This window comes from Asparagus officinalis, chromosome 7 (assembly GCF_001876935.1).
Source record: "Asparagus officinalis chromosome 7, Aspof.V1, whole genome shotgun sequence".
Classification (NCBI taxonomy): domain Eukaryota; kingdom Viridiplantae; phylum Streptophyta; class Magnoliopsida; order Asparagales; family Asparagaceae; genus Asparagus; species Asparagus officinalis.
Window position 1 is genome coordinate 108,983,885 of NC_033800.1, and position 14,197 is coordinate 108,998,081.

General features: G+C 34.8%; 1 long non-coding RNA gene across 1 annotated transcript in view; it reads right to left on the bottom strand.

The window, feature by feature from the left end:
• The window catches only part of LOC109849851, an 11,038-nt gene continuing 3,638 nt past the window's right edge, over window positions 6,798-14,197 (bottom strand). The window contains exon 2 of the long non-coding RNA XR_002249248.1: window positions 6,798-7,149. This is a non-coding gene — a long non-coding RNA (uncharacterized LOC109849851). The remainder of the gene's footprint in view (window positions 7,150-14,197) is intronic.

Below are 14,197 nucleotides of genomic sequence, written 5' to 3' on the forward strand. Positions count from 1 at the left end.
GAATAGTATTTGTTTGAGCTATATATATGTAGCTGATAATATGACGTTGCATTTTCTCTAACAGGAAATAATCAAAGAACTGATGGAAAGGCTACCACACATGAAAGAGCTTATGGATATGTACTGTGACCCTGATAGAGTGACTGCAAAGCAACAAATGCAGGAGTTAGACAGAGTCGCAAAAACTCTACCAGAGAATATACCTTCATCTGTGAAGAGGTTCACTGATCGTGCCGTTCTTTCACTTTAAGTTTTCTTTTTTTTCAACTTAGTTTACTTTACTGTAAATCTTATTAGGGGTGTGCAACGGTCGGTTCGGTTCGGTTTTTACCAAAATTTGAACAACCGAACTGAACCGCCTATAATTCAAAACCGAACCGAACTGTTGTAAATCGGTTCGGTTTGCTCTTCTAACTTCATCAAACTTCTTATCAAACAACAAACTGTGTTAAAGAAAAAAAAGATATCAACAAAGTAGGAGATTATGAAGCATTAAACACTGACATAATGATATTGTTTTAACCCATAATGATTCAGAAAACGAGTTTAGAGTTTGAGTCTTTGACTCTTTGGGGAGTGTAGGGTTTGAGATCAGAATGAGTAGTATTGCACTATATTCGGTCAGTTCGGGTCGGTTCGGGTTAAAATTTTTTCAAACCGACCCGAACCACCCTACTCATAAAACCAATTTTTTCGGGTCGGTTCGGATCGGTTCAGTCAGTTTTTTCGGTTTGGACCGAACCATGCTCAGCCCTAAATCTTATAATGTGTCATTATCTGAAATGGAAAACACTGAATATGGCAAACTGGAATATTTAAACAGGCCTTTGAGTGTTGACTTGGAAATGAAAATGAATGTAATTATTTTGCAATGGGAGCAAATTCCTTGTTTATCATAATATGCAACTTGTTTGGAGTATAATTTGATGTTTGGTTTCTTTGTTGATGTGAATGGGAGCAAATTTTTTGTGGATGTTCAGGTTCAGTGTAGGCTTGTAGTTGACAGAAAAGATATTACTTTTGTCGATGCAAATTAGTGTCGATAAAATTATACTTTTTACCGATGCATAATTATGCGTTGCCAAAACTTATACTTTTGCAGACGCTATCTTGCGTCGGCAAAAGTATAGCTTTTAGCGATGCTATCTTGCGTCGCTAAAAGTATAGCTTTTAGCGACGCTTCACTCTGCGTCGCTAAAAGCTGCACTTTTGTCGACGCTAACTTAAGTTGCCAAAAGTATAGTTTTATTGACGAACAATTTTGTGTCGTTAAAAGCTATAATTTTGCCGACGCATAGCTTTTGCCGACGCTGCATGCGTCGCCAAAAATACACTTTTGCCGACGCAAAATATTATGCGTCGCTAAAAGATATACCTTTCCCGACGCATGACGCGTCGCCAAAAGTGTACTTTTGGCAACGCAGTGTATTTGCGTCGTCAAATACTTTCCTTGACGCACTTTTGGTGACACGTTAGCGACGCTGTATTTTGCGTCAGGAAAGATTTTTCCCGACGTTTTTTAAACTTTTGCCGACATTTTTGTTTCGTCGGCAATATTGTATTTTGTTGTAGTGCAAAAGAACATAGAAGCGTTAAAAATTTTATTGGAAGAGAAATAATAACCCTAGCTCTAACACCATGTTAAAGTAAGATGTTAAAGTAAGAGAGAGAGTCTTGGGTAAATTTCTCTTAAGTTGAATATTGAGTGTGCACATATATTTATACAAGTAAAGGAGGGTGAGGTGTGTTCTCACAACTAATGTGAGACTAAAAACCTACTACTAACACTATTATCAACATAGCCAATTGGCATTTTCAACGAAAATGCATCTATTCCAACTGACTTCTGTTTCAAATAGTTAAGAGACATAATGACGATTTTACAAGTAGGTTTGGATGCACGAGCAATTACAATCGAATTTAATAAGTTCGGTAGAAAAAAAAATCCAGCTCCTAGGTTTGTCAAGCAATGGATAAACGAGGAATAGGCTTACACCTTCATCTCTCATGCTAGCACATTAATGTGGAACAGTTGGATTTCTCTCTAGAAACGAAGATGGGGAGCGAGAATGATGGGAAAGTACTGATGCTGGACAATTTCAAAGATCGTATTTGCAGTAGGCTGATGAAGAGAGGGTTATTATAAATTCAAACTTTGTATTTGACTTTTGGGTAAATTCCACTAAACTTTCAATAAATTTGAGTACTTTTCAACTAACCCCAAAAAAGTTTGAAAATGTCACTTATGCCAAAAGCCCATACCTAACACGCTAAGCCAAAATCTTATGTGAAGACAAGATAACTAAAATACTCCAGAAATCTTTCAATTTTAAGTTAAGGCAATGATGTTTTTGCATATACACCCGCAACGTTCCAAAGTTTGAATGTATACCCCTCCTGCTTCTCTCCGCTACCAGCGACCCTGTCCTCCTTCCCTCCCTTCTCCCTCCCCCTCTTTTCCCATCTATTCCTCCTCCTTTGACCTGCCTTCTCCACCACCGGCGAGCACCAACTCACCCATTGTTGCCGGCACTACCGGCGAGCACCAACGTCCCCACCACTTCCTCCATTGCAGATGCGCACCGTCACCCTCTCTTCTTCTCTCTAATTGAAGTTAAGTTAGGATTAAATTAATCAAATTTAATTTGAGCTATTAATTTAATAATTAGGATGTTAATTTTTTTTTAAAAAGGCCTTTTTATCATTTCACCTACCACTGTTCTGGGGACTAGATGGACAAATTCAAACGTTATTGGGGTTTTATGGTCTTCAGGGGTTAAGTTGCATTTTAAAAGTTTTTTGATGTTAAAATGAAAAACTCCCAAACTTATTAAGAGTTTAGTGAAATTTACCCTTGAGTTTTATTAGGATCTTAGATATGATTTTATCGATCTATTAGCTAGATTTAAATTTTAAATTAGTTCTTTGAAATTTAATTTCAATAGAATGGAGTTATTTAGATTATGACTTGTAGTAGGATTACCATTTGAATTGAATTTTAGTTTTTGAATTTTGAAGTTTAGTAGGGATAGAATTTCAAATCCTATATAAAGAGTTGTGAATGTTGTAATCAGTGAATAGAGTATGGTGTTTTTGGATGAATAAAGAAGATTAGAGTTTAAAGAAAAAATTGTAAAGTGATTCCTCGTAGGGGTGAAGCCCTTTTAACACATTAAGTATTAAGAATAAATCTAACCTTTTAATTTTTATTTTAGAGTTTATTTTCATCGTATTAAATCTTGTCCATCCATTTCAATTCAAATAAACCCTCAAAAGTTAAGCTCAACCTTCCAATACTCGATTAAGATTCATTTTGTTATATCCTCAATTTAACATCACTCCAATCTCATCATTGTTAGGATCGTGTCTTTGATTCTTTGTATAACTTCATAAGAATTAGATAGAATTAGAGATCTATCATGATTAGGAGATTGAGTCTCATCAGGATTAGGAGTTTAAAACTTATTCTAATTAGAAAGTTAAGCTAGAGATAGAGTTTTGGTTTCTCTATATATATTCTTGGGAAAAATGTGTCAAGGCCCCAAAATGAAGACCCTGAAGTGGCCCAGTCCCACTAATTAATACCGTTAGGCTTAAAAAAGTGTGAAAAGTGTGGCCTAACCCTAAAAGTCTACCTTTATACATATACGGAGTGTATTTTGACATAACTACCGTAAATGCCCTCTTCTCTGCTTGAAACTCTGAAGTCTGAGCGCTCCTTGCCTTCTACTCGCTTCTTCGTCGTCGCGCTCTCTCTCTCTCTCTCGATCCCAAATCAAATCGAAAATATGGTACCTTTCTTATTCTCTTTTCCTCTTTTTCATCAAATTAGGGTTTCTTTCATCGACCACAAACCTCCATCATCTTCTCAAAGTTCTAAATTGTTCATACTATAGTTGTTCTTCTCGTACTTCAAGGAGTTTGTGGGCAAGGAAGTGACGGTGGAGCTCAAGAACAATCTAGCAATCAGAGGGATACTTCACTCCGGCGATCAGTACCTCAACATCAAGCTCGAAAACATGAGGCTCGTCGATCAGGACAAGTATCCTCACATGGTTTGTTCACTTTTTCTCCTCCCCTTAATTTTATTTTCTAGGGTTTTGTTCTTTGCCTGTTAATTTGAGGGTTTTTTTTGTCTGGATGGAAGAGGATGAGTTAGTGTAATACTCTAATCAGAAACGGGGAATTTTCAATGGGTACATTGGTACTGAATTGGGGGTTTAGGTTTTTGGATTATTAGGGTTTATGAAGATTTATTTGCTTGTTTTAGGGAGTTTTATGGAGTAGTATTGTTTGAATTCACTCAGTTTCAACGGGGTCAGACAGTAGATAAGTTATTTTTATCAGCTTGGATTGAGGAGCGCGAGACTTGGTTGTAGCTCTTGGTATTGGATTTATACCAGGTTATGTTCACCTTTTTTCTTGATAACGTTTCATTTGTCATAAAACATAGGGATTGTATTTTAGTATGATGTTATGAATATTGTAAAAGCATTTGTAAAAGGCAAGTTTGTATTTTTTTTTAATTCATTGAGATATCATGGGCTAGTGGCAGCTTAGTAGCTTACACATAAATGGTCAAACAATGCATTCATAATATTGTAGATAGGACAGTTGAGTTTAACAATATAAATTAGTGAAGTGATTTTAACAATATTACCTTACATTGTAAGATTATTTATACTATAAAAGCCTTTGTAACATTATGGGATCGTGGTAGCTTAGCTCAAGTGTAAGCGGTCAAAAAATACCCTCATAACAATTTATACAACACAGTAGAGTTTAACAATATAAATCAACAAGGAAAAGTTCAATCATCACTATAAAATATAAATACAATGAATCTTGAAAAGTGCTTAATACCAGATTTTGAGAGATTTTGAGTTTGACCTAAACAACAACTTCTCCTTGTAGGGTTTTGCTTGTGGCTTTTAGGGAAACTTAGTTATGTAATAGTTGTTTTTACTGGAATGTTAGTATTTCACAAATGTAATCTTTTTTTATTTTATACAGCATCGTATATCTAACTAGCTTGCTACTTTATATCATGCAGTTTTGATTGTGGAATTTTCGTTCAGTTATATATGAAGGCTATAATACATGGGGTTGATACAAATCAAGTAACTATTCCCGGTGCTGAGTCTAATGTCATCCATGCCAGGCTAGCAGCTAAACTTCTAATAGAAGGATGGCAACAGAAAAATCAAGCGGAGACATTTGATAAGGATGGATGAAAGTTGTTCTAAAAATTGATTGGCTGAACCAAAACTTGTGTACATGTCTGTATTGTGTATATTAGTTTAGTTGTTTAAAAGTTGATGTGGATGACAAACAATGCAACAAGCTTGACATTTATTGTTCTTATTGTATTTTCTGGTATTTTTGCCATCATATGTTTACGTTTTATTTTGATACAACATATATTTAACATGTTCAAATAAAAAACTACATGTTTACTTGAATGTGAATAGGAAAAGTCAATACTTAACATGTACATTTGACAAGTTAACATATTCAGTTGCTTGTTATCATGTTATAAAGAAGGCTGACATGTAATAGTGAAAGTTAACATGTTATGCTGAAAGTTAACATGTTCATAAGAAAGTTAACATATGCAAATGAAAGTTAACATATACAGCTGATAGTTAACATGCTCATATGAACGTTAGCATATAAACCTGAACGGTAATATAAACACCTGAAAGTTAACATATACATATGAGAGTTAATATGCTCACATAAAAGTTAACATGTTCAGGTTAAAGCCAACATTTTTAGCTTAAATTTAATTTATTCAGCTGAAAGTTAACATTTTCACTTGAAAGTCTAAAGAATTTGAAAGTCAACGTGTATAGTTGAAAGCCAACATGTTCATCTCAAAGTTAACGTAGTCAAATGAAAGTTAACATGTTTAGCTGAAAGTAGTTTTAGCACCAAGATATTTTATAGAAAATATAAATAGTATACCTCTACTAAACAAGTACATTACACAAAACTTCTTATATTTTTGCAGCTAATATGATTAGACTTAAAATCTTAGAGATTACAAAAACCTTCTACAATGTTAGACAAAAGTCTTGACAACCTACATTGCTCTACCAAAAGTATTATACTAATAAGCAATCCACACCAAACATGTCGAGTTTTAGTTCAAAAAAACTTGTTATAAAGAAAATTAACATATTATTATGAAAGTTAATATGTAACAGTGAAAGTTAACATATTATGATGAAAGTTAACATGTTCAGCTGAAAGTTAACATGTTACGAGGAGAGTTAACATATAATGATGAAAGTTAACATGTAACAGTTAAAGGTAACATATTAGGATGAAAGTTATAACATCTTCAGATTAAAGTAGTACAAACGAACACCATTGTTGGCTGATTCTTAAAAAATAAACAGAAGCTCCATTAAAAGCCCATCTTTTTTCACTGTGTTCCAACCCATAATGAGTAGTACAAACAAACACCCAAAATACCTCTAACACACAAATCAACAATCAAATTAGAAAATAAGAACTTATTGTTCACCTCCTGAGATATGAACCAATATATCTCGAACTGCATGTCTCAACATGTTAACACTGTTACTCAATCTGCTATACCTTGAACCCTCATTTCTATCACAACATTTCTATTACAACAGTCAGAAACAATATCGAACACCATTCAATTCAATCCATCATCATCATCTACGGTAATCATGACACTTTTGACATGAAAATCACCAAAACCAACTATATATATGTTGTATCAAAACAAAACGTAAACATATGGTGGCAAAAATACCAAAAAATACAATAAGAACAATAAAGGTCAAGCTTGTTGCATTATTTGTCATCCATAATAATTGTTTACACAACTAAACTAATATACACAATACAAGTGGCACACAAGTTTTGGTTCAACCAATCAATTTTTAGAACAACTTTCTCCCATATCTTCTTGCTTCATTTCTAAGTCACCAAAAGAAATCTCCTCCAGATCTTTCACCTCTAGTTGTGTATGTGGGTCGGCATGAAATTTCCTCATGTTTGAGTTTCTTACTTCCATGTATATTTCAGGAGTTCTACTCTAAGACTTCCTATTGAAAAATGAAGCTGATGTGTGCTTTTCTATTGGATGGATTTCTTTCCAAGAAAACCAGCCTGCATAAGGAAACAAGGGGAAAACAATAATTTATTGTGAAGCTTCAAGTGATCAAAGTAAGCATATAACTAGCAATCATAACAATCCTATTCAACCAAATATATAGTCGGTGGAACTAACTATATCCTCCCAAATGCCCAAAATTATCCCAATTTCAAAAGAAATGAAGGATCTAAATATGAACCATCAACATTGTCCTCCCTAAAACCTAGCAATCAAGCGCATCACCAACTTCTCAAAAACAGAAGAAGATGTTGGCTTTAACCTGAACATGTTAACTTTCACGTGAGCATGTTAACTCTCATCTGTATATATTAACTTTTAGGTGTATATGTTAACGTTCAGATATATATGCTAACGTTCACGTGATCATGTTAACTATCAACTGTATATGTAACTTTCATCTGCATATGTTAACTTTCTTATGAACATGTTAACTTTCAGCATAATATATTAACTTTCACTATTACATGTCAGTCTTCTTTATAACATGATAACATGCAACTGAATATGTTAACTTGTTAAATGTACATGTTAAGTATTGGCTTTTCATGTTGACATCAGACTCAGCATCGGGAGTAGTTACTTGATTCGTATCAACCCTATGGATTATAGCCTTCAAATGTCTCTAACCACATGCTTGTTCTATCTATTAAAGCTTTCATGACCTGTAAATTTACCATGCAAAAGATAAAAAATAATTGCATAACAACACAACATACAAAAAATCCAGATATGCATATATTTAACATATTAAACTTGCATGGTCATCGGTACGACCTCCACGTAGCAGATAAAGAAGCTCCAAAGAATCGATACTACTGTTCAACGTATTAACAATAATACATGACCTGAAATATAATAGTAAGATACAAACATTAACAGTTGCTGATAAACATACAGATGTAACAGTGAAATGCAACATGTACAAGCAAACGTTAACATAAATGTCCATAAGTTAACATATAAAGGAAAATATTAACATTTATACACAAACATTAACATGAGTGGATAAAAGATCACAGATAATATGCGACCAAACATGAATGAGAGTTACTAGACTTACTCATGAAATTTCTGATTGTAAAAATTCCTGAGCTTTTTGGACCGAAGTTCTGTGCAAGAGTTCTTCTAGAATCCCCAAAACACCCCAAAATAATGATAACCATAATTCCACGTCATTCTAAATGTGGAACCAATCATTTGGTGGCCAAACAATTTCTGCTGTGTTTGATACATGAACTTGCAAAGCCACACAAACACCTCTTGGCTGACTCTCAGGTAGAAGAGGTGCAAACAAAATGTATCAACTGTATTACAGATTGACACCATAGACAAACACATGATTCATAAAACTCTACACCCTAATGAATGAAATGCATCTGGCAAGTGGACACGTATGATTGTGATGAAATATGATATTTTTTCATATTTATGAAGATCTATTTCCTATTCAGAGGTCAATGAGGAATCATATTTACAAATTAACATGTTCATCGTATCTCTAAAACCACCAGAAGCAAGCAGACCAATGGCTTTGAGATCCTGTGGAAGATGGAGATTTAAACTGTTCATTTGCACACCAATTTAGTAAAATTAAGTTAACATATTATGGTACCTGTATATAACAAAAGTCAAGATCAATAATATGTTCTCTTTTGTGAACCTCATTAATGACCATTATCTCCACTAGCATTCATGAAATGACTTTGAGATCAAACCTGAACTCATCTCTCTCTCTCTCTCTCTCTCTCTCTCTCTCTCTCTCTCTCTCTCTCTCTCTCTCTCAATAACAGAGGGGTATAACTTAAAAGTGTCAGCAATTAATCATAACATTCAATCAGTATAAACTCATACTGGAAAGACACATCCTCTTTTATCACTTACGACAATCTATCTACCCTTTAAAAGAGGGAGTTCCAAAAAAACTTTCTCTACCCCAAATTACCCTTCTACTGTTGTAAATATAACAAAATTGACCTCATCTTTTATTTCATTAACTTTTCATTAACTTTACATTCGTTCCTTTCCTTCTCCTTCCATCGGTTACTCCCGTACCCTCCCATACTCTCTCCCATACCCTCATGACCCTAATCCTAAACCCCTCTCCGCCCTCCTCTCCGCCATCAAGTCCGAGCCCGACCGCATCGCTGACCTCCTCGAGTCCTCCTCCCACCTCCCCCGCTTCTACTCCGACCGCCCCCTCCACACCCTCGCCCTCCCCCGCCTCTCCCGCCTCCGCCGCCTCGACTTCATCCGGTGCGCCCTCCTGTCCCAGATCTCCGACCCCACGTCCCTCAAATCAGAGGGCTTCTTCCGGATCCTCTTCCACTACGCCTCCTCCGGCCTCCTCGACGACGCCGTCCGCCTCTTCCACCAGATCCCCAACCCCACCCAGCTCTCCTTCTGTGCCCTCCTCACCGCCCTCCTCAACGACAGAGGTGAGTGCTGATTGCTTGTTTTCTTTTTAAATTAGGGTTTCAGTGTTTGATTTGGGTTTGTTGATTTCTAGGGTTTGTTGGATCAGCAGTTTAATCAGCTACTAATGCTGGAAGAGGACGGTGGTGAATTCCTTGTTGAGGTGATTAAGCTGTTTTTTGATGATTCTAAGAGGATGATCTCAGAGCTGAGCAGCTTGATGTAAGTTTGTGGGTAATTTTGGTGTGAAGTTGTTGATTTTGGTTAATTTTTTTGGATTTTATGTTTGAGAATTTATGTGTGCAGAGATCAGCCAGTTGTGGACTTCCAGAACGTGGGTTCTTTCGTTCATCAGCTGAAAGGGAGCAGCTCAAGGTTTTATCTGTTTTCTTGTTAAATTGTTTACTTTGTGTTGCTGATGATTAATTGAGTTTGTACGATAGACTGGTACCTACTTTTGATGGTTTCTTAATGCTCAATTATGGATATATCTTTATGTATAGCCACATATACAGGTGTATGAGGGGATGTTTGCCTCTAAGATTTGTATTTTGGATTTATGGCAATGTTGGATTTCAAAGAATTATTGCCTATCCTACATTTTAGATTTATGTTTGGTTTGTAGGGTAGTGGAATGAAAGTTAGCTTTGAAAAGAGAATCAAAGAATTCTTGTGTATTTGTAAAGAAATAGATAAAAGCAGAAAGGGATTTTTGGGCCTGCTTATTATGTATGTTGTATTTAAAATGGAATATATTAGTATTTTTACTTTTTTATTTTTTCGAATATTTAAGAGTTACATTTTTTTCTTCACATTTTCTGAATTTTAGTAATTTGTTTTGTATTATTAGGATGTAGCGGGACCACATTTAACAAATCCTTCCCAAATCCTCTCATTTTCTCAGGATTTCTAACAACACGATCTCCAACGAGGCGATGGTGATTTGCCGCCAATCGTATTTTTTACTTATCTATACTGCACAAAAAATATTGTCGATGAGTCGTTCGCAAGAAAAATGATGACCAAGCAGAGCTTCCTGAACCTGTTGAGAGGAAACAATAGCTTTCTATAGAGAAGGTATTTAATATATTAATCTGTGTGTTTTAGTTATGCTCATAAGCTTTTCTTTTGTCTTGTCTTGACAGTTTCATGTTTAATCTGTGTGTTTTAGTTATGCTCATAAGCTTTTCTTTTGTCTTGTCTTGACAGTTTCATGTTATTTTGGGTTTCAGATTTTTGTTTGATCAATGAAAACTGGCCGTCTATTAGATATTCTTAGCGGTCATGGAGGACCAGCTCATGGTTTGATGTTTTCGCCTACAAGTGTAAGTCAACTCCCTTTCTTTCTTTTTGTTGTTTAGAAATATAAAATTGCATGTTAAATCTCATTTCATATTGTACTCATCTTATTTAGCTAATTTTATTTATCTTTTGCTTAGATATATAATTCATAGTTTGGTATTTTTTATGCATATTATACAAACCTACTGTTTCCTTATATCACATATGTATATATGTATGTGTGTTGGTCATGTATGTATGTTTATACATTACCTCTTTTAGCAAAATACTGAAGTGGTGCAATAAACCTACTCCAGTTGAATAAATTTAATGTTTTCATAGTTCGTTTTCACTCTATTGAATAAATTTAATGTTTTGTAAAAGTTTATTTTTCTTTACTGGATGTTTATTTTTTTATTACTTTAGGAAAAAAGCCCCATGATAAATTTAATAAATATGCAGGTTTCAAACCGAAAGATGATCGTTCGGATTGTATGAAATTACGACTTCTTCCATACCAACTGAGATTTAAAGGTATAAATCCAATTTTATGAGTGTATATGAAACTTGCTAAACATCCTTGATAAGGTGTCACATACAACAGCTTATATTATACTTAACCCCATTATTACTATATCTCGACTTATATAAATAAATACAACAAAAAAACATCAGCCATTCGACAGCTTTCCCATTTGAACAACCACCATCCAGCAAATTTCCAAGCATTCAACCTTCCTGCTGTTGGAGAGTACACAGATCATTCAATGCTAAACCGTAGGTGGCAGCATGTTCGAGGTGTATAACAAATGCCGAATCCTGATATAATACACAATAGAACTTCTTAGTACAGCAAAATGTCTAGCTGAGTAGTAATAATAAATGAAAGGTTAGCATGTGCTGATAACTCATCATGAGCTTGCTTTATTTGTAAAAATTCTACATAAAAAATTACATATTTATATCTGCATTGGTTCTGTACTAGCATTATTTATTCTTTTCCTCTTTTCCTCCCCGCTGTAGCACATTGTCTTCTTCCAAGCTGCTGCACGTTAGCTTGAATGCCTTTAACCTGGATCCAAGATTACTTCTTGATTTTTTAGTTAATAGATAATGACAACTATCCACATGTTAGTGTTTTACTTATGTGTCAACGCTCTTCTGTTTATTTGTTGCTTGGTCAAATCCATGCAGAGGTTTGGGTTTTACTCCTCCGTGTGGTCTATTCTTTTGGGAGTTTTTCGTAAGTGTTATGTATAATTAAACACTAGGAGCACACATTATGTTTTCAGTGGGTGTTAAAACATCACTCTTGTGCTATCTGTATGTCACATCATTTAGTGGATGTAGCAGCGGTTAGGCTGGACTATGTTAAAGTTATTTATGTCTTTGTATTTGATGTTTCGTCCGTGTTATGATTGTTCAGAACTTCTTACATCTTGATATTGCAGGAACTGTAACATCCAGAGGGTGGGGTTTATTATCCATCTGAAAAAGGGTCAGAAAATTGGAACTGCACTCGCACAAATTTTCAGAAATTGATTTAAATGTAGACTATTGTTGATATAATATGTAGGTTCATTCCAAAATGACATGCAAGCTTGAACATCAACAGGTGGGCTATCCTAGCCACGTCCAAACAGGCCGCCATCAAGGGAAGCAACATAATTTAAAGGATTGTGTATCTATATTTGAATTTTGGAAAATATACGACACAATGTCATAGGAGGTCCAATCAAAAGATGTACAAGCAAATAATTGACATGTACATGACTCAAAAGGTTTACTCTAATCTTTCTCTCAAACTTCCACATTTTCATTACTTACTAATAATTATGATTGTTCTAGGCATGTTTTTATACTAAACATTTAGCGAATTCCATGTTTCTTTCCTCATATTTTGTGTACAGATATGATTGACTATTCTGTTTATGTTACATAAACAAATAATGCTTGTGCATATGCAATAGGTAAAATTCAGTAGTATGGCATAATCCCTACACCATTAAACAAATAATGCTTGTGCATATGCAATAGCTTTTCTGCCGACTCTGGGTGGCTAAAATATTTTTCGGATTTGTACAGATTCTGAACACACACTTTTCAGATTTGTGTTTAGAAAATATTTTTGAGAATAGTGGAAGGAGAGACCTAAGAGAACAAGGATGAATTTTTTTTAAGGAGGGCTTTGAGAAACCTTTTATGATATAGGATGTTATTACAAAACTATTCTTATAGGATTCATAATGCCGAGCACGGCATTGAGGACAGGTAAGAAATAGGAATAAGCTGAGTCTGGGTAATTTTATGTTTGACCAACAAAACATGATATACACACTATGTAAGAAATAGGAATAAGCTGAGTCTGGGTAATTTTATGTTTGACCAACAAAACATGATATACACACTATACCATATCATAGGAATTCCCTCCCTTGGGTAATTTTATGTTTGACCAACAAAACATGATATACACACTATACCATATCATAGGAATTCCCTCCCTATTTCTTTTTCTTTTTCTTTTTCTTTATGGCAGTTAAAGACTATTGCATTTTAATATTAAACCAAAAACCTGACAGTTTGTTGCTACCTGTGGAACAGGCTGCTTGCTTTGCAAACCCTTTACCGGTGAAACTTCTTCCAGTTATCATTGTATATGACTGCAAGGATAACAAAGGAGTTACCATATCTGAGCTTGCAGATTATCCTCTTAAGACATTGCTGTTTACAAGCCAGAACTTGGAATCACTTGTTGGATTAGTGGCAGAAATATGCTCTATTTTACAGAAAGTCAACAATGTCGTGTTCAACTTACTGTTCTCTGATTGTGCTACAAAGGTGTTCCTATTTCCTCAGGTAAATTCCAATCAAGTATTATATTGTCATTGCATCCTGTCTGATCTTGGAGATTATTTATATGTTACAAACTTAGACCAATGCATCCATTTTATTGATTAAGAATGTGCCGTACCAATTTATTGGCCTCAAACAATAAGAAAATTCTGAGAAGACAGTTTTTAAAGTAAAAAATTTCTGCAACTCCATTTGATATAACTAGAGTCTAGAGAGTACATCAAGACTATCTAAATTATAGGTAAAACAATCTCATGGTTTTAGTTCCAAACCCATCTTTTACTTGATGGCTTAATACTTGGAAAAAAAGATGTTCTGAGAGCACTGATATCACTATTGTCTACTACCTGCACTGATGAGTCCGTGTCACTCTCTCCTTCCTCCCTATGTGATATTCTACAGCGTTTTTTAGGATATTTTCTCCTTTAATCTTTTACAAACTGTGATGACTAACTTGGTATTTTAATACTTTGCCCCCCCCCCCCCCCATGG